Below are 20,393 nucleotides of genomic sequence, written 5' to 3'. Positions count from 1 at the left end.
GCTTCCGTGAGATCTGAAGAGGCAGACGAGTCCAAAGAGCCAGCTGCTGGATGTGCTGACCTGGAGCAGATGTCCAAAGTCCACCCAACAGTTTGGGTAATTTTGACAAACTGCTGGAGGCCAACTATAGATTCACATGACAGTGAGAATTAGCTGGGGGTCACTGTCTTGGAGGCCCCCAAACTTTCCTGTGCTTTATCTCCACTATTTTTTAAAATATTTATTTTTTAGTTATAGTTGCACACAAACTATTTTTACTTGGTTCTCACTGTGAAGAGCCAAGAAATATCTGCTGGTGGCTCTGGCAGATGCAGGGGGTAAATAATACTTGTGAAATAGACCCACAGCCTTCTGGAAGGAGGACTTTGCCAAAACCTGTCTCAAAACCATGGGGGAAGGGCCCTCCTCTGACTCCAGCCTTCCTGTCTTGTTTCAATCAATATTTTTGATTGAAATAGCTATACAGATGGTCCCATGATAGGTTTTACTTAGGATTTTTTTACTATAATGGTGTAAAATCATACATATACAACCACTGTTTTTCACCTTCAGTAGATTATGCACTAAATTACCTGAGATATTCAACACTTTATTATCAAACAGGCTTTGTGTTAGATGGTTTTACTCACTGTAGGCTAATGTAAGTGTTCAGGGTCAAGCTGAACATGGGCTAGGCAATGTCATGACACTCAGTGGGTTAAAAGTATTAAATGCATTTTCAACTTAGGATATTTTCAATTTATGATGACATTATCAAACATGACCCCATAGTAAGTCCAGAAGCACCTGCACAAGAAGAAACTCATGTGAAGGTCGCAGGCCAAGGACAAAGACCCAGTGAAAGACTGAGATGTAATGAGAGGATTAGAAAGCGCTGGCTTCCCCTACACCTCACAACTGACAGAGCTCCAGGGAGTAGCATCCTAAAGTCAGACACATCACATAAAAGTCACATATATTATGATTTCTGATTTACAGGAAACATTTAGGATAGGTAAATTCATAGAGACAGAAAGCAGGACAAGGGGGCATAAGAAATGATGTCTCTGAGATGATAAAAGGTCTTGGAGTTAGAGATGGTGGCCAGACAGCATTGGAAAGACAATTAATACTTAACTGTTCAACTGAGGATTGGATAAAGAAATGTGGTACATAAACTCTGTAAAATGCCATTCAAGCATTTAAAAAAAATGAAATCCTGTCTTTTGCATCAACGTGGGTGGACCTGGAGATTCCTATGTTAAGTGAGATAAGCCAGACACAGAAAGACAAGTACCTTGTTAACTCACTCATATGTGGAATATGCAAAAGTCAACCTCATTGATATCGAAAGTAAAACAGTGTTTTCCAGAGGCTGGGGTGGGAAGTGGGAGGAGGGGAAAGTGGAAGTTTATCAACAGGCACTCAGTTACTGTTGGATAGAAGTAGTTCTGGGGTACCACTGCCCGGACTATAGATAATGATAAGGTGCTGTACATTACAAAATGCTACAAGAGAGGATTTTGAGTATTTTCACCATAAAGAAATGATAAATGTTTAAGGATATAGAAATATTCATCCTGATTTGAACATTACACAATGTATACATGTATCAAAACATCACATGATACCCCACAAACATGTACAATTTTTACATGCCAATTTTAAAAATTAATTGAATGAGACAGTCAATTCTATGTGAATTTTACCTCAATTTTTAAAAACCAACACATCATATTCAAGGGTGAGAAACTGGACACTTGTTCTAAGACTGAGAATGAGGCCAGCAGAGGGGAGAACACAGCGTCCAGGGCCACAGGCATTCAGAAGGATGAGGACAGAGGTTGTCTATTGGATCTGCCAACACTGGGAGCTGTATCAGCACAGAGGGACTGGAGTAGGCTGAAGTGACCAGACTGAAGGTGACCAGGCTGACTTCCAGTTTTAGGAAGGGAAGGTTCCAGCCTTTTTGCAGCTTCTCTTAAAGTCACTCAAAAACAGGAGCACAAGAAGCACATAAAATCTGAGTCCACAAGCCACACCAGACAAGGTGCTAAAGGAGGTATAGGGATAAAGAGCCCCAGAGGTGGGGTGAAGAGAAGAAGTCCCTTCCAGCCCTCGTTCACCCTCTACCTCCCAACCCCAAAAGACCAAAGCATAGAAAGGGGGTGAGGTTTAAAGACCAATGCACAAAAAGGGGCTAAAGAACACTGTGAACAGGGAGCAGCCAGCCCCTGGCCATTCAGAGGAGGGGAGGGATGTACTCTGGGAAAATGGCAAACAGACAAGGTGACAGCAGCACAGAAGACACTGAACACAGGGACACAGCAAAGAATCTGCTTGCTAAGTGCTGAGGCCCCACAGCTCCACTGTTACTCCCTCAATGACTGGCCCACAGGCCATTCCCTGTGCCCAGAACAGGAGGCCATGGTCTCTTAAGAAAGTGAACTATGGACATACCTCAGAGATACAGTTCAGTTCCGGACCACTGCAATAAAGTGAAGATCAAAATAAATTGAATTGCAAGAATTTCTTGATTTCCTGGTGCAGATATAAAAGTTATGATCACACTGTGCTATGTCTATTAAGTGTACAACAATACTCTGTCTAAAAAAATCCAATATACACACCCTAGTTAGAAAATAACAGTAAAAAATGTCAACACTCATCGAGCTTTGGAAAACAGCACTCACAGATTGTTTAATGCTGGGTTACCTCAAACTCTAAATTTGTAAAAAAAAAATGAAAACACAACACAATGAAGCACAATAAAACAGATATGCCTATATTTCAGATTTTGGGGATGTTTGTTACTGTGGCATGATGTAGGCTATCGTGAGTAATAGATCCTATATAAGAGTTTAACCCAAAATGATGATAAAACTGTATTTGTTGGATGGAAGGAGGATTTGCATGTTAGGATCAACTTTACCACAATAGGTAGTAAAGAAAAACAGTGCAGGATCAGGAATGTAGCACAGTGGTAGAGGGCTTAATTAGCATGTACTAGGCCCTGGGTTCAATCTCTAACACACACACACACACAGAGGGGGAGAGAGAGAGAGAGAGAGAGAGAGAAAATCAGTACTACATATTTTTTACAAATATGGAGATAATTCCCAGAAGAAACAGCTGGGAGTGGTGGCATATAGAGAGTGGGATGGGGAAGGGGATGCATAAGGAAAGTGCCATTTTTTCATAAACCTTTAAGATATGTACATGTATTATACTGATAAAATAAATGTAATTTTTGAAAAAGTAAATGGAGACATTGGCCATGAAGGAGGCCCAGGGTGGTTGGTACATGTCATGTCACAGCAAGGAGTGACCTAGCCTAGAAGGCTATGTAAGTAAGTCTACACATAGGCCAGTCCTAGCTGCCTTGGTCTTTCCAAGGTCAGGGCCTGGTGCAGTGACAGAGGCATGGTTGAAGCTTTGGAAGGACAGGATGAGGGTTTGGATTCTGGCTCCATCACTCATGACTGTGGGCAACAACATCAGTTTTCTCATGGGCCTTTGGTGGTGACAGTGGCCCTTAGCACCATGCATGGTTCAGGTGCAATAAATGGTGATATCATTACTTTTAAAGTGTCAACAAATACTCTAGATGCTTAACAATGAATATACATTCTGAGAACTGCATCATTAGGTGATTGCTATGCAAACATCACAGAATGTACTTACACAAACCTTGATGCTATAGCCTACTATACTCCTAGGTTACATGATGTGTGTATATAAAGGTCTAGCCTATTATTCTAGGGCCATGATGAGCAAAACAACAAAAAATTCAGTCAAACATAAGAAAGATGATGTAATCAAGAGATAGGGTAAACATGAGATATACAAAATTGCTGCCAGCATATGGTAAACTGGTGTTTTTTTTAATAAATGGAAGGAGTACATTCTAAAATAAGGATTAAAAGTATAATATAGTAAAAACATAAAGCAGTCACATATTCATTTATTGTGTTAGTTAGCTTTCCATTACTGTAAGAAAATACCTGAGATAATAAACTTACAAAGAGAAAAAGTTGATTTGCCTCAGAGTTTGGAGGTTTCAGTCCATAGTTGATTGGCCCCATTTCTTTTGGACCTTTAACAAGGCAGCACATCACAACTGAGAGCACATGGTGGAACAAAGCTGCTCATCTCATTGCCAGGATGCACAGAAGAGAGAAGAAGAGGAAGGGACTAGAGTGTCGTGATCCTCTTCCAGGGCACACCCCCAAAGACCAAAGACCTCCCAGTAAGCCCTGGGTCTCTTAAAGTTCTACAACCTCCTGAGCGCCACTGTGAGGAAAAATCCTTTAACACATGGGCCTTTGGAGGACAGTCTAGATCCAAACTACAGCAGTAATCAATATCAAATTTCCCTGTACTGTGCATAAGCATATGTGCTATACTTTTATAGAAATGGCAGTACAGCAGGTTTGTTCACTCCAGCATCACCACAGATATGTGACTACTGCATTGCACTCTGATGTCATGAGAGCTACGATGTTACTAAGCAAAAGGAATTTTTCAGCTCCACTGTAATCTTATGAAACCACTGCCATATATCTAGTCCATGGTTGACTGGGGAGTCACTACCAGGTACATGGCTAAATCAGAAGAAGCTGCAGTGCAATGGCAGGAGCAGACCAGGCCGGGCAGCCAGGATGTTTCCTGAAAGAAGACAGGAAGTGGGCTTGGCATTGAGCCGCCATAGCAGGAAGAGGTCTGGGTTAGGGTGAGGAACTGTGGGGAGGCTGGTGTAGCAAGGTTGTCAGTGGAAGGCAGTGTGGGAGCCAAACAGGGGCCTGAATTGGGACAAGAGGCTGGAACTTGGATCCGATCATCAACCAAGGGACAGAGCATGGGCCCTGCTGAGTACAGCACATAGATATGCCAGCAGGAAGAGGACCATGCAGGCCTATTTCTAGGCTGTTGATGATCTCTCCCCTCAGCAGGAGGGGCCGAGCTACTCTAAAGACCACATCCCACAGACAGCTTGAGAATGGACCCTGCCCTAGAAGGGGGCATGTTGTGGGTTAAATTATGCCTCCTCCCAAAATAATGCTGAAGTTTTAAACCTGAGGACCTGTACTTGTGGCCCTGTATGGAAATAAGGTCTTTGCAGAAGATCAAGTTAAATTGAGGTCATTTGAGTGGGCCCTAATTCAATATTCCCATATCAAATAAAAGGAAAATTTAGATATGGAGATAAGGACACAGGGAGAAGGCCATGTAAATATTAAAATTATGCTACCACATACTGCTGGCAAACCACAAAAAGCTAAAAGAGAGGCATAGAATATATCTTCCCGGCACTCAGAAGGAACAACACTGTTAACCTTGCTCTCAGTCGTCTAGCCTCCAGAAATAAGAAACAATAAATTTCTATTATATAAACTATCAATTCAATGGTACTTTGTTATGGCTGCCCCAGGAAACACACAGGCCTGGTTATTGTCATTCTCCAGCAGGTGACATCCCAAAGGTGACACACTTTTGCACCTGACTTTGGTCCAGGTGCCTCAGACATAGCTCAAAATACCCTAAACAATCCACTTTTAGGACTTTTCAGCAGAAACCTCCAATGTTTCCAGCCGTCCTGCCTGCTGTCACTAAAGAAGTCCCTGTCTAGGGGCTGGGGTGGTGGCTTAGTGGTAACAGCACTTGCCTAGCATGTGTGAGGCCCTGGGTTCAATTCTCAGCACCACATACAAATAAATGAATAAAATAAAGGTCCATAAAGTTTTAAAAATATATTTTTTTAAAAAAAGGAAGTCCCTGTCTACACCAACAGTCCCTTGGACTGGCCACTGGGTCAGTGCTGAATGGCCAAGAGAAGGTACCAATTTAAGTACTACCATGTGGGGCAGGGAGAACCTTCCTACCTCCTGCTGGCTTCAACCTCCTGGGCTCCCAGAGAGAACTGATCACCTGGATGCCCTGAGCCCCATAAGCACCCAGATAGGAAGAGAGAGTGCCCAGAGCCAGGAATGCAGCATGGACTACCAGAGGCACTTGGTGCAGCAGACAGAAGGAAACTGGTGGCTCCCATGGACAGGATTTCTGAGGCACAATTGACAGGGGCATAGGAAATGTGAGGTCCACTGTCTGGCTATTTGTCCTTGAGGAGTCCCTGTTCTCCTTCTTGTCCTTCTTCTCAAAATACACTCAACCCTCAGTATCTGCAGATTCCACATGCATGGATTCAATCAACCATAGATCAAGAACATTTTTTTTTAATTCTGGAAAGTTCCAAAAGTAAAACTTGAATTTGCCACACACCAAGCACCACACTGAATTAAAACGAATGAAGTGATATGGAGGCTACCGTGTCTTTTCCACCATCTCACAGATCTCAGTCTTTACAGCACTTATTGTTGAAGCACTAATCATGTTGTGATTCTTTCATATACTTTGCAGTTAGGCCTATGATGACTGGCATCTGTACTTAACATGTACATACTCTGTTCTTGTCATTATTCCCTAAACAATACAGTATAACAACTATTTACATAGCATTTACATTGTGTTAGGCATATGAGTCATCCGGAGATGTTTTAAAGTATAGGGGAGGATATGTGTAGGTTCTATGCAAATTCTAGGCCATTTTATATAAGATGTTGAGCATCCTCAGATTTTGGTAACTGCCCCCATGCATACCAAGGAATGACTGTAAATGTAAATTTGTAAAAACAGAAAATGATGAAAAAAATGTGCATAGTTCACTTAAGCTTTCATCAGAGAAAGGTGAGGACGCCAACAGGTATTAACTATTCTTGCAGCTCCCTCTTGGCACATTAGCCGAGACTCCTACGCAAATGGCACGTCAAGCAAAGCGCGACAGGGATGGAGATGTCTCCTACTCACTGGGAATCTCCAGGAACAAGACGATTTTCGTTGGGTCCACAGGATAGTCCGGGCTTTTGTGGTGGTTCTCCCACACGAGATTCAGCAATACTTATTCAGGAGATTATTCAGGAGACTATAATGAAAAAGATCACAAACAGGGCATTAGCCAGTGAAAAAGCAAACTGTTCATTCATAAACAGAGGGGTCATATACTAAAATTACAGAGCTAATGGCCCATAACCTCAAAAGCAGCTCAAAATAGGATCGGAACTCCAAGGTTCCCCAAGGTTCCCCAGGTTAGGCAGTTGATCATGAATCTCTCCAAGTTTTCAAGGGAGTCCTCATATTTATACACAAAGGTCAGAGAACATGGATAATAAATGGCATAAGGTTGTATGCAGCTGGACTTCACTCTAAGCGCATGGGGGATATATTTCTCAAACCCTCTTGGAGAAAAATATGGGAAACCCAAAGCCAGGTTTCATTCACTCTCACAGGAAATGAAACGCATTTATCAAGGCTCTGTTCCCAACTTGTTTTTCCACAGTAGTAAAATGCTACAGGAGATACAGAGCTTGGCGTGATGTGGGCTATTTATTTTAAAATAGCATTTGCAGCACATGAGCTGGGAGGTTCCTACCAAAAGCAATGAACAAAACCTTTGCAAGGATGGTGCACGTGTGTCGGTGCCCAGAGCGAGCCACCGGATTGACAAAAGTCAGTGCTTCCTCCCTGAGATGCAGGCAGCTGTCAGAGCTCAGCCAGCCACTCCTCACAGAGCAGTGCCGACCTCAAGTCAGCCAGCCCCCAGGTCTCCTTATAGAACCAAGTTGCAGAGACAGTCACCTATGTTCACATCCCAGCTCTGCCACCTATAGCCTGGGAAGTCTAAGTAACCTTCCCGTGCCTCAGTTTCCTTACCTCAAAAGATCACGAGACTGAGATATTGCAATTCAGGCCCCACCTCCAGACCTGTCCCCAGTTCTTCTCTCCTTCATCTTTCTAACATGTCCAATGAGGGAGCTGATCTTTATGTCAGCAACTACTAAGGACTGAGTTCTTTCCTCTGGTCTGTACTTCTTGCCTGTGGGGCAGGCCACCCAGCTGGAATTCTCCAAATATTAACCTCCCCCATGCTCCACAAGCCAAACCACACCCTACCATAATGGGAGCATGAGAAGCACACTTGTAGCCAGGTTCTCTAACAGGCTGTGTAGAGGCACACCACCGAATGACAACCTCATTCACTCTGAACCACAGCAGGTAGGGTGATTGAGGTCCTGGGCCTAAGCTCCACACACAGTCACAGCTTTGCCTCATCATACCCCAAGGCCACACACCACCTGTGCCTTACGTCTTCCATGCTTGTGTCTGAGCCTTTTTGTTCCTATGGAATCTTCTCCAAACTCCTATTCATTCTTCAAAACCCACTGGGGGCAGGCATCCCTGAACTGCAGTGGTAATCACATCTTAGCCCTGTCTTGTTCTGCAGTTCTCACAATCATTCCTGAGGATCTCCTGCTCCCACCAGGGCTCTGGCTCCCTCTACAGGCCTGCCTAGTCCCATAAGGGTGCCACTTTTTAGACTGGAAACACTTGCAGGCCGGGAAACCCTCAAACACAGCCTCAAAGAAAGAGGAGGATAAATATAAGGAATTGCAATGAGTGGGGAAAGTATTCTAAAGAGTGGGGACAGAGCATCTGGAACATGTGGCTGAAGCCATACAGAGCACAGATCACCATACTCAACCTGGGTCTCCTCTCACAGGCAAAGGGGGTCACCTGAAGTTTCTGACTATAGAGGAGAGCTACTCCATCAGTGTGGTGCTGGATGACCTGGGAGGGGCAGCGCCCATCTAGGAGTGCCCCAGAATGAAAATACAGAGGTAACCCTGAGGGGAAAATCTGCATAGACTCTCCAGGTGAAGACAGCAGCAGGATACTCTGAGCATCTCCCCTCCTAGGGCATGCTGACGGAGTTGTTCAGGAGAGGCATGCAGAGAAAAGGATTCCCAATCGCCATCAGTTCCCAGCAGATCTCACCTTGCATCCTCAGTGGGAAAAGGTCTGGGCCTGTCCAACTGTGCCAAGAACCACTTGCCAGCCCCCAAACACAGGCCCATCACTATCACACTACCAAAGCACCTTTAACAACCCGCCTGTGAACTGCCACAAGGCTGCAGGCTGCCACTTGCAGTGTATTCCCAAGGCTAAGAATACAGTGAGCTTCTCAGCCACACTCTTCCTTTACAGAAGGTCCCAGGAGCAGAGGGTCTACTGCCTGGGAGCCAGGGAGTCTGCGATTGCTCACTTTCCCTCTGTTCAGTAACCATCAGTAAAGCCAGTCCTTGGGCCCCAAGCTCAGACTCTTGGCTTTCTGCATGTTGCAATACCTGGTAGATGACCTTCCTGGCTGGGTACATGCAGCATCCCCCCTCCCTCCTTGGGCTCAACCACTCTCCAGGCCCACCCAGGAGAAACATTTGAAGGGAAGTGCAAAACCCTCTGTCAACTAACAAATCCCCACAAATTGTTAACTGGTACATGGTAGAGCAGGGTTCCCAGGGACCAGATGCTGGCCCCGTCCTGATGCCTGACCCAGAAATAACTGGAAAGGCAAGGATTGGGCTCAGCAACCCAGGCCAATCCAGCTCTATGCTCCTAGTAACTAACCACCATGGCCCACCTCATGATGTCCCTGCCAGAGGACAACCTGGCCTATAAGGAAAGACACTGATACTGGCAGCATTAAAACTTCCATCTCCAGGCCCTCACTGGCCCTGGGCCCTGGACAGCTGTATAATGGTCAAGCCCTAGAGAACAGAATTCCTAAAGTCAGCCTGTCCTCAGTGTCAGCGGTCACTCCACCCTCCCTAACTGCTAGAGTCGCCTCCTGGCAGGAGCCAGCTTCATACACTGCAGCCAGGCCACCCAAACCTGCACACATTCACACCAGACAGCAAGTGCACAGGCCTCCACCACTTGAAGGCCTTTTTCAGTTGGTGGGGAGAGTTCCCACCATCTTCCCAGCACACCTCCCACCCAGTCAGCTCAGCAAGGCCTTTCTTGACCTGGTCCCTGCAGAACCTGATTTGGCTTACAGGGAAAACATAAACCCAGGTCTGGGAATGAGAGTAATGTAGACCAGGAAGACCAGACATGCAGACCAGAAGGCTCCAGGCAGTCCAATAGCAGACGGTGCAACTGCATCCAAGTGACACATAGGCCCTAGGGCATTTATGGCACTGAGTTTCTATGAAGCCCTTCATGTTCCCTCTACCCAAGAGCTGGAGAATCAGGGACACAGTGTGAGTCCCCTGATTCATGGAATTGGAGAATCACTATTACCTTCTCCCAGTCTTCCTGCTTCAGTTGATGGCTACAGTGCTTAGTTGGTCAGACTGAAGCCTTGGAGCCATCCTGGACCCTCTTGCTCACTCATCCCGTATACATCCATGCTGGTCCCACCTTTGCATTCCATAGAGACTCCCAGCACAGTCCCTGCTCCCACCAGTTCCCTGGACAGAGCCTCCAAGCCCAGGACAGCTGCAGTGGCCCCAACAGCTCACTGCTCCCATATTGGCCCCCTTCCAGCCTCCGCATACCAGCCCAAGTGATTCTTCCCAATGTCAAGTCTTTACCATGGTCTCTGAGGCCCTACACATCTGGTCCCCACCCTCCAACTCCTCCAATGACCTGGCCTCCTATTCTTCCTTAAACACACAGCAGATGCTACCCAGGGCCTCTGCACAGGGCATTCTCCCTGCCATGTTGCTGCTGCATTGTCACCCCTCACCACTCTACTTATAAATTTAACAACACCCTCCCAGCCTCTCCTGGACTCCTCCCCTGCTTTGTGTTTCTCCACAGCACTTACCACCCTCTCACACATCTTTCTTTTCCATGGTCATCATCTGCCTTCCTTCCCTGGGAAGGGAAGGCAGCAATCTCTAAAGGGCAGGGATCCTGATCAACACTCAATAAATGTATATAGAAAGAATGAATGAGTCTGTGTCCTCTACCTAGGAGGCCAGCAGGACATGTGCAGAGCACAGTCAGGCCCACACCAGCCCCGAAAGCCCCCATCCCTCTGAAGGGCACTTAGTGCTGGTGTCTAATTCACATGGTGACAATGACAAGACTCCCGCTCTTTCAAGGCAAAGAGCATGCTCCTTGATGCCTTCTGAACAATGTTTTGTAGGTCACAGGAAATATCAAGGTTCGCCACAATTTTCCTGAAAAAAATAAATAACACTTCCTTCATAAGACGAAATAACCACATCATGACCACAGGAGAACAGCTGTCCACAAACATGCCCATCACTGGATGATGGGCCCTGGAGCCAGAGGCCCCATCAAGCACTCTCTCACTGTCAGACAGGGCTCCCTGACGGAACCCATGACACACACCTAGTACAGGAGCTTCATCTTCCTGCTGAGGACAATTCATTCTCTTTCACAAAAACTCAAACCCACAGGCACACACCTCCTCTGAACCTTTCAGATGACCCCAGGAGCCCAGGCATGTTCTGTGAACATCCCCCTGTTGGGGGCTGTTGGGGGCTGTTGGGCTTCAGGCATTCACAGCCCCAGCCACTACAGTTTGATGACAGTCCCCAGATGCCTGTGCAGGCTCTAGGCAGAAGGCCACCCTGGCAAGTGTAAGGGGTAAAAGAATCAGGATCAACTGTCAAAAGCACTCTGAGAGCACTAACCAACGGTTCCATGCACCTCAGAGTGGTGCTGGGCAAGAGGGGCAGGAGGCAAGACCCAGACCTAGCAGAAAGCACAGAGGTACATAGGATGAGTGGTTTAGGCTAGAGACACTGGGACAGATCCATCCTGCCATTCCCAGGTAGAGGGCTATCTGCTGATGGACGCCTTTTATCCAACAAACTACAATCTGGAAAGTTCTACTTTGGGGAGGACTCCAGACCAAAGCATTCAGGAGGGCGAAAGCTAGCAGTAACTGAATCTGCTCCAGAGGAGCTTGTTGCTGGGGGAAAGCCCTGAGGGAGTTCTATTCTTGTCCCACCAAAGCATAGGAAGGGCAAGTCATTTGATCAGGTCACAGAACTAAGTCCCAGGTTGAATCAAGGCACAAACTTTGGGTGGCCATGTCCAGAGTTTTCTCTGTCCGTGTTCCTACTTCCATGTGAGTAGGGGAGAAACCTGGGCTTAGCACATTTGTCACACTGAATACAGGATATGAAAAGTAGACACATTTAAGTATTTTCAGGTATCTTTTTCTGCTTTGCCATCTTTTGAGAATGTTAAGACTTCACTTGATACAAAAGGGGCACATCTTTTTAACTTTCCAAAAATACCCTCAAGATGGTCAAAGAGACAAAAATGATGAAAATGCCTCAAATTGTACCAATTCTCCAAGTGAACTAAATTTTTGTGTGCTTCATGAAGTATTCTAAATTGGGTAGATATAAGTTTGGGGGACATTGGAGGGGAATATGGCACCTGGCTGGGGCCTAGACAAGTGAAGACTATAAATAGTCACTAAGCTCCCAAACCACTCCCTTGCCTCTGGCCTGAGCAGCCACTCCTGGCTGAGGTCCCTTGGAGTACATGGCAGATCTATTGCCATTTGGATTGCTTGCATCTATCATCCGGTGATCTATCATTTGACCCACACAACACCTAGCCCAGGACAAGGGACAAGACCAGACCCATGAACACCTCTAAGGCACATCTAAAAGGCATCTCAAGCTGGATCAAACATCACCCCATAAGACCCAGCTCCATTCCTCCCAGCTGATGGCAACTCATCACCATGGGGGCCCCCTAAACTTCCTTTCTTTCGCACCCTATGTGGGAGCCATCAGTAAATGGAATAGGCCCCAGCTTCAGATGCCTTTAGAATCCCCTCCTCCTCCCATCCCCTCCACCACACATCCTGGTCTCAGCCTCCAAGCCCTTGCACCTCCCTCCAGGATTTCTTGTTTCAGCTCAAGCCCAACAATCCACTCCACATGTCTACCAGTGTAATCCTGTCAGCAGCACCTGACCCTCACTGCACACCCAAGATGTGCACATGCCTTTATGGTGGTGAGACCTCAACAAACCATTCTCTTCAAGAAACCAGCAAGGTCTGGGGAAGTCTGGGGGAATAAATAATGACTGTGAATGGGCACAGGTGATAGAATGTTCTAGAATTAGTGATGCTGAATATCATGAATTGCCCAGTGAATTGGACACTTTAAGGGGATAAACTTTATGTTAATTATATTGCCTCAAAGTTGTTAAAAAAAATTTAAACCATAAGACAAACTCCATTCTCCTTCCCTCCATCGCATCCTCCAACAGCATCTCTGATACTCAAAGTCCTCAGAATGGTGGGAAAAGCCTACGAGCCCAGCCTCCATATCCTCTGGCCTTCCTCCCCTGATGCTCACTCTGCCCGAGTCTCACAAGGTCTCTGCCACTCCTCAGACACCCAGTCCTGCTCCTGGTGGACATCGAGCACTGCTGACCTCCTTAGAGGCCCTGTGGACACCACCTGTGGTTCACCCCTCCTTCCTCTCCTTGTGTATATTATTACAAGCCTCACCCACTGGGATGGAGGCCCCAAGATTTTCATCTGCTGGGTCCTGTGGTTCCCCCAGCACCTATGACAGGACTCCATGGTGACCCACTACATGACAACTCAATGACAGGCTTGTCCCCAATGCAAACATGAAAGGATGCTCAGAGAGATCAGTGGTTCCTCAGGCCACACAACTTCAGGGTCAGGGGACTCCCAACGTTAGCTCTCCCCTCATGCCAAATGCTGCATTACAGGCCCACTTATTCATGAATAATCAAATCCTCATAAGCATCCCCTACATCTGGGAATGGGGCCAAGGTAAGGAAAAAAGCCCCTTAGTATGGCCTGGAGACCTGTCTGGCCATAGTTGGTGGGAAAAGGCCTTGCGCCTCCCAGACCTCTGGCTATGAGTGCCCTGGGGGACCCAGATTGCTGCAGAGGAGCCCACCCAAGAGCAGGAGGATAAGCTCCGCCTTCTGAATGGCCACAGCAAATAGTACTGGGCCAGGCTTCCCTGTGGGGTCAGGGGGGAAAGGCCTGTTCCAACAGAGCCACCCACATCCCCACCATTTCCTGTTTCAACAAAAAAGAAGGCTGGTTCTCATACTGAAAATCTCTAAATCCCTTCCCACTATGTGTCTATTCATCCTCACAGTTAGCGGGCGGGGACAGGAACACTCAGTGACGTGGGCACTCCCTGAGGTAGGTAATGGCAGAAAAACACAGGCCACGTGCCCTCCCGCTGATCTGGAACAACAGCCCCACGCAGAACATCCCACCATCGCCCACTCATGCACCACTGTGGGGACACCAGGGCTGAGCAGCAGCCGCCCTCCTTCCCCCCGCTGAGGCCTTGATCCTCCACAGCCCCCAAGGCACCCACAGCCACCCCACACACCCATACCCAGTTTCTTTTAAAATATTCCATCCTGCCAGAAATGTTCCCCAACAAATAATACCAAGGATTCAAGAGAGAATAAGAGGGAAACTGGCAAAGAGATGCATAGGGGACTCTTTCTAGCCAGAGAAGCCATGTACTTCACCTCTTCTGATTTCAGAATCCTCACCTTCCTGAGGTCAAGGGCATGGGACGCAGGGGCTGCAGCTATATCAGGGCTCCAGTGTTGTTCCTGTCCCTGGATGAATGGGCCAAGCCCCCCCCCCTTTTTTTTTACCTGAGTTCTTACTGTGTGCCAGTCACCATTCCAGTTGGCTGGTTGGCCATTTCAAAATAAAGAAGGACTTTGGCTCTGGAGCTCAGGTGCCTGGGCTAGAATAGCAACTGCAGCATTGAACAGGCTCTGTGACATCAGAGACATTTCTTAACCTCTCTGTGCCTTTTTTCCCTTACCCATGGAATGGAAATAACCACTTTCCACCATGATGTTGTAAGACATCAAGGAAACAGCCTATGTACACAAGGCTCTTAAGAGGGAACCTGCTGCCTCCTAACTATTCTGTAAATGCCTGCTGCCGTTATTATTCCTGATGGGTAGCAGACAGACGTAGGCAGTGGGAACATGATGCTAAGGGGATAATTTTATGAATTGAGCCCACTGTGCTGACCCCCCACTTACTTTCTTTAAAAAGCAACTTACCTGAAGCCACCTTGGCCCTGCCCTGGCCTAAGTCACTTGGATGTGCTGTATTCCTCAGCAAACAGCCTCTGTAAAAATGAAGACCCAGAGACACCTTCCTACTGATAAGAACGACATTACCCAGAAGGCTGGAGTGGGTGGGTGGGAGGCGTTTGTGACCTTTACACAGACCAGATTCCAGGACTCAGGGAGACAGGAAAATCAGAAGAAACCCCACCACCACCACCACCACCACAGAATCTGTAAGAATAAATTCCAATGAGAACGGGTCAGCAGGGGCCAAGATAATTCAGAATTCCTTGAGCCTTTAACATGTTATTTTAATAGTAAAATCTCCCCTCCATGGGGTAAGACCACACACAGAGAGGACTTAAAAGTCTGGTGTAATTCTGCCCTCAAAAGTCAAGAGGTGAACCTGGGCAGGACTCTTCTGGAAACTCCAATAAAAATGGATGATTGTGGGGAGGCACACAGTCCCTCTCCTCTCTGAGAAAACCCACTCCCTTTCTCCCTTGAAAGTGTCCCTTTTTTTCTTTTGCTTTATCTTCTAATAAACTCCTGTCTGCTACTATGTGCAACTCACTTGAAACAGGCAAGATGGCAAGATCCGGTGATCACAGGTCCCCATGGTCACTTCAGCTCCATGGGTGGATCTCGTTCTGTAACACTCCTACTTGGGCTGATTTGTAGAGGAACCGAGCTGAGGCAGTTCCACAGCAGCACCGCAAAGTCCAAGCAGTGGGCAGCTCTGCTAAGGCAGGCAGATGGAAGTGGCCAGGGAAGGTGCTGAGACCAGAAGGGTACAGACTTTGGGGAGCAGCAGAACACAGTGAGCACCACTCCCCAGAGGGCAGCCAGCCTCTCAGCACCCTACATTTCCCCATAGCACAGAAGGCAAAGATGAAAAAGGATATGATAAGGGGGCATTCTTAGTAAAGAGTAAGTTAACGAGACAAACAACTAATGATCTAGTTAAACACGAATGTTAGTTAAGTCATTATACATGGGTCAAAACCCATGAAATGTTCAAAGCAAAGAGTGAACCAAAAAGTATATAGTGGACTTTAGTAAATAATCATGTATTGTGGAAGTAGCACACAAGTATAAGATGTCAGCAATAGAAGAGGCTGGAGGAATGCGGGGAGGGGTGCTAGTGAACAAAGAACTTGCTGCTTAATTTTTCCTACAAATCAAAAACTGCTGGAAAAAAAAAACTTAACCTAGTATTTTTTTTAAATATGGTAGATAATACATTCTGAGCATTCAGATGAGCTAAACATAGAAACATATAATTCAAGAGCCAATGAGTGACCTAGAAGATGGTACTAAGTGATGTTCCCAGAATGCAGTGCAAACAGACCCTGGGAAGGGCCCTGAAGGAGAAGAGGTCTGTAGGGACCCTGGCAGGGGCCTCCCAATTCTACCCCCAGTTCCTCTCTCTTCAAATTGAGGACATTAATGCAAAATCTCAGAAATTTTTTCACACTTTTCCCCATACTGACTTTTTTTTAGGGGGGCAGGGGGAGGGTATAGGGAGAGAGGCATTACAGGAAATCTTAGAAACCATCTCAACCTTTGAGTCCTTGCTTTTTACCAGGTTGCAACATTTCACAGTTCATGGCCCAAATGAGTATCCGTCTCTATATCTGTCTATCATTGTATCTGTCTGTTAGTGATTAATTATTTTTGCCATTTATTTCTTTTTTAAAAAATGTACTTCTTGGGCTGGGGTTGTAGCTCAGTAGAAGAGCGCTTGCCTAGCATGTGTGAGGCACTGGGTTTGATTCTCAGCCCTATATATATATAAACAAAATAAAGTCCATCGACAACTAAAAAATATTTTTTTTAAAATATTTCCTCAGGGGGAGTCCCAGAGAAGCCTTCCAGAAAAGCAATGCAGCATTCTATCACCAATGTAAATGTGGCTACCCTCCTCCCTAATAACTCCATTTCCAGGAGGGCTCACACATCTGTGAGACAATGTCAATGTGGGGATTTTTCTTGCAACAATCTTTCAAAACACTAGAAACAATCTAAGTGCTTATAAATAGAAGAATGGTTAAATGATGGCAGAGTTCACATGCTAGAATACTCTGAAGTATTAAAAAAAAATAGCCACAAGCAAAAAAAAACAGGTAGATGAAAATGTAAGACAGTCACAAGCATGTGTTGATTCCAGTTACAAATGCATCAAGCCAGCTAGAAAATATACACACATTCACAAGCCCATGTATGGACCTGAGGCCACACAGAAGGGAATGAAAGGGCCTCCACTGAACACCTGTTAACCAGCAGCTTCCTTTGGGAAAGGGAGAAGAGATCAGAATGGGAGGCTTAGGGGGCTTTCACCTTTTGCTTTATTAAATATGCAGGCACGGGGCTGGGTTTGTGGCTTAGCAGTAGAGGGCTCGCCTTAGCATGTGCGAGGCTCTGTGTTCAATCCTCAACACCACCTATAAATAAATAAAATAAAGGTATTGACAACTAGAACTAAAAAATAAATATTTTTTTAAAAATATGCATGCACTGGTTGAGTCTTTATACCAAAATGAATTTATATTTACCAGCATTATAATCAAACCCAGACTACACCTTCAAGGATTTCTTATTCTAGTTGGGAAGATGTCAACACTAACAACAACCTGTGGGGAAGGTCATATAGGGCTGCAAGAAGCAGGACTTCCCACAGGAGATGCTGCTTCTGTGACAGGGAAGGCTGTGGGCAGCCGAAGAATAATCTTCTTCTGGATGGTGACTCTCGGGGCTCGGGTACCAACACCCAAATGACTGGGACAAACACACACATCACAGGCAAACCCTGAGAAATGAAAACACAAAGGAGGTGGTGATGAAGAGTGGGAGGTGACCAAGGCTTGGGGCCTCAGAGGTCAGGGAATGTGGTAGGAGAAGACAGCAGGAGGAACCAAGGACCTTCGGTATAAATTTGGGAGAAAACTAAAGAATTCAGTTGCATTCACTTAACTCACATGCAAGCGCAGGGGTGGGGGATAGGGAGTGCTGAATGTGGTATATGTGGTATGGCATGGCTGCGTAGTGTATGCAACGTGTGTGTGTGTACATTGTGTATGTGTGTGTGGGCACATGTGTGTGTGCTCTTAGGGAGTCCTGGTGCAAGTGGTACATATGTGGGGAGTCGTACGTGTATGGTATGTGGGGGTGTGGATCAAGTGTGTGGGGGGTGTGGTCAGGTGGTGTGTGAGTAGTGAGTGTGGTGTATGTAGATGTGGTAGTGTAGCATGCAGTGATGTGTACATGTGTGGTTTGTGTGTATGGTGCAGTTATGTGGCATGATATAATGTGAAGGATGGTGAGTGTGGTGTGATGATATGTGTGGGTAGTGGGGTATGGGGTGTAGTGTGTGTATGTGTGATCTGCATGTTTGCTGTAGGGTGTGGGGTATGTCTGTGGTGTGTGCCATGTGTGGATAATGCAAGTCTTTATGCACATGCACATACATGTGTTGCAGACAATGGGCTGGCTGGCAATATAGAACCTGCAGCAGTAACCAGGTGCACCCAGGCAGGGTTCAGGGCATGGAGGTGCTAAGTGGTCAAGCCCCGAAGTCTCAGGCTCCCTCAGGTTCTAAGACTCCAGATGGAGAGAACCAGTAGCATCCCACACCTCCATCCAAGGCAGCACCTACAAAGGGGCTGATCAAGGTCAGAGCAGCCCAGAAATCCTTTGGACAAAATTTTCTTTGACTTTTTGTAGGGGTAGGGAAAGTCCAGGGTTAGCTCACAGGAGAAGCCCTGCAGTGGGATCTGCAGCAGAGAGGAGGTGACAGGCAGTGGGGCAGGGTGGCAGAAGCATGTTGGTAAAACAGCCATCCCTTCTGTAAATTAGACAAAATATCTCACCCCACACTGCAGGCCCTGTGGGAATCCTCAGAAGAGTAAGAGCATGCCACAAAAACCATGCTGCCATTTCAAATCCTCCACAGCCAAAATCCTAACATGCAGTATTCTCACATGTACAGATCTTCTTTTAAAAACTGCTTTCCTTTCAAAGGCACCTAATTCAACTGAATTGCCATATAAACATATAAACCATGCTTGGAAGTGCATTGCTTTCCTGAGGTGCAAAAAAGCAGGGAGCCCAGGGATGGCATAAGGGGAGTTTGATCCCTCCTTTCCTCTGTCTCCTCTTTCAACTGCAATATGACAGAGACTGCTAACTCAAAGTGCAAGGAGAAAATTTCCAGTCCATCTGTTAGGAGGCACTCTGCATAATCAAAAAGCAAATAAGTAATTTTCAGACTAGACATAATGGAAATCTAAAACATTTTTTAAAGAGCAACCATTTCTTCTGAAGTTTCTACTCAAATACTTGCTCATGGAAGAAGGGAAAACATGCTACTGGAATAAATATGCAGGTCTTGGGCCCTGATGCTCCTAGAGTGCTATAAGTACACCCAATAGGCCTACAGTCTGTCACTGAAGCCCAGAAGAGGAGGCCGAGGGCAGGAGCCAGGAGGCAAGGAGCTATTCATCTACCTAGATGTCAGACCAATGCAAGTATTATTCATGGAAGAGAATCTGCCAAAAAAAAAAAGGTTTCAAAATACATTTTATGCGGTGTTTTAGGGTTCCCCAAATATACTGAGTAAAGCTAGGTGAATTTATGCCATAACTACTGGAATTTTTTCTAAATTTTTAAGGACTCTGAAAGTTCTAAATATAATGTTAAATTAAAATGTGGACCATATATATAGAATCCTTTAGCAGGCAGAGTCAGTTTGGCTTCATAAGTGACCTCAATTTGAATTGCAATCACAATTATATCTTGAGTCACTTCTGGTAAATGCCTAGGTTTAAAAAAAAAAAAAAAAAAACAGAACTTAGGCTCAACCAAACAGAAGCAGCTAAAAATATCACATAATATCACAGGCCCAACAAGCCACTATACAATTGTAACCAATTAAATGTTTTCTTTGCTTCACTTCTAGATTCATCCTCTCAAAAACCTCACCCTGGCATTCACTCTGTGGAACTCCTAAACTGCTTCTGGTTTGGAGCTTCCCAATTCATGAATCACTGTTTGTTCAAACAAATTCTTTAAATCTTTATGGGGCCTCAGTTTACTTTTTAACCATGGTAAGCCCCACAAGTAAGGGCTGCCCCTATCTTATCAACTGCTGGAACTCCGTCACTTGACCCAGCACCCAGCACACAGTGGGGCTCCATAAGGATTTACTGAATCCATCCAGTAACTGCTGTGAGAAGACCAGTGGTTGACAAACTGTCCCATTCCACCTCCTGGTGGTAGTGTACCGGAAAGTGGAAGGGCACAGCTCCCAGGAACTGCTTCCCAAGGAGTACCTTGAAAACCCAGGCCCACAGGGCTAAAGTTGGAGGATGGTCCCTAGGATCCTGGGGGAAGGCACATATATCCAAAGATACAGTGGCCTGGAG

General features: G+C 46.0%; 1 protein-coding gene across 9 annotated transcripts in view; it reads right to left on the bottom strand.

The window, feature by feature from the left end:
* Positions 1-20,393, bottom strand: part of Apba2 (amyloid beta precursor protein binding family A member 2) — a 273,246-nt gene that overhangs the window by 215,977 nt on the left and 36,876 nt on the right. For 8 of the 9 annotated variants that reach the window (XM_058576702.1, XM_058576698.1, XM_058576713.1 and 5 more), the window contains exon 2: positions 6,844-6,958. The gene's annotated coding sequence lies outside the window, so the exon portion shown is untranslated. Of the gene's footprint in view, positions 1-6,843; positions 6,959-15,544; positions 15,793-20,393 lie in introns of those variants that run through there. The other variant, XM_058576700.1, reaches the window with a different exon arrangement.

This window comes from Marmota monax, unplaced genomic scaffold, assembly GCF_021218885.2.
Source record: "Marmota monax isolate L192 unplaced genomic scaffold, Marmota_monax_Labrador192_F-V1.1 WCK01_AAM20220418_F8-fsc00005, whole genome shotgun sequence".
Lineage (NCBI taxonomy): Eukaryota > Metazoa > Chordata > Mammalia > Rodentia > Sciuridae > Marmota > Marmota monax.
The sequence above is the reverse complement of the archived record's forward strand: the minus strand, read 5'-3'. Positions and strand labels throughout refer to the sequence as shown.